Below are 1,725 nucleotides of genomic sequence, written 5' to 3'. Positions count from 1 at the left end.
GCGATTTGGTTGCGAACTAAAGCATCTCGACTGATATTGCGTTAGTTCGAAGAACGCATTCATAAATTTGGATATCCCTTTGAAAAAAGAACTTAAGAAGCTCAGGTTTTTGCATCTTAATATTTTTCAAGCTGAATTTACGAATACAGTTGCAGAACTTAGCTCCCATATTTTAAGCATGTTTATTAAATTGTAGTGAAAATACCATAAGTAGAACATACTTATCTACGCCCGCCTATTCCATCTTATCATATCTATGGTTTTCGAGGCTTAGGTGTGCTTTGGTTTATTGACAGGAACCTGTGCCTTATCGCACTCCAGTGGACCACCTTGCAATGTTATTCCAAAATGCGGATCAGATATATCTTTTAGCATCAAGTGTTAATCTGCTTTTGCATACACGGCCCCTGTATCATGCAAAATTAACCTTTTGGATGGCCCATTTTTTGAGGGTGTTATCAAATATTCGAAATGGTTGGGATCCTTGAAAGAACACATCAAAACTGTTAAACGCACATTGCCAAAGCTCACATGAATACCTGATTAAAGTGAAAATTCGTGAGTCCGTTTACCACTAGCCTAAGGGACCCCTTTATTTTTCCTAAAGCAGTAGCATCGTCAAATTATTTGAGAACACATCCGAATTTCCCTTATTAAAGTCCAAAAGATTGCGTCCACTTGCTGTTGGGTGTACGATTCAATTCGTGCACGACGTTAAGACGCTGACCCACAGACTTATTATCAATCGCTTTTACGACACTACTTAGGCGCGTCCTGCTTCAATCAAATTGGAGGATTTAGTGCTGCTGCATGACGTAGTCAGGCTGCAGGGGCGAGATTGGGTAGCAATAAGGATTTTATGGTCTAACTCGTATAAACTAGTCACCTATCAAGCATTTCCAGTCTTTTTGAAGGCACAAAATACTCCAAATGTAAGGGCCAAGATTGGTCATTTCCTAATGTTCCAGTAAGCACCCAAAATTAACGTACCACTGCTGATGGGGGATCTCAATTAGCTGAATTTCCGTTACTGCGTTGGAATGCCTTCGATAGACGTTTATTTATAGCCAAAACTTCAATAGTACGCTTGCGTAAAAACTGTCCGACTAATCACACTTTGTTATCCGTAAAAGTTCCGGCTGCACTTGGAATGGATGACAGATCCTAACCTAGTAAAATGAATAAATTAGCACCAGGTTTATAGCTAGTAAATAAAATTCGAGGAAAAATAATTGAGGGGCCAATAATGAGATAAATAGATAGGATTTACTCTTAAATAAACCTCCTTTTAATTAATCGAATTTGTCTTTTGCGCAAAGGCGAAGAAGAGTAAGCACTTTTAAATGGCTATTGCTAAGCCTTGAAGTACCATTAAGGTATGGCGTGGGGTTGAAGATAGGCGCTTTTATCGCGTCGTCACTCATACATTGTCGGTGCAATACAACAGGAATTTCAACAAGCTGTGTTAGGAGTGTGCAAGACCTCAATATAGGGCGGTAAAGGCGAGGCACCAGAAATTGCACTGCTTTTCTTAACCTTTTAAGCTATGTTATTCATCTCTAGGATGGGTCAATTGATCGTGCATCTAGTACCTTAATGACGCAAGTTACTTACTTGCATGCAAGCAAATAGGATTCAACCTTGGCTCCTCTTGTCATTTTTATGGGGACAGTTACTTCCTACTGCTTTAACGTCATGTTCAAAATTTTTGTAGCTCCAGGACTT

This window comes from Echinococcus granulosus (genome assembly GCF_000524195.1).
Source record: "Echinococcus granulosus chromosome Unknown EG_S00018, whole genome shotgun sequence".
Taxonomy (NCBI): Eukaryota; Metazoa; Platyhelminthes; class Cestoda; order Cyclophyllidea; family Taeniidae; genus Echinococcus; species Echinococcus granulosus.
This window is presented reverse-complemented; position numbering follows the sequence as displayed.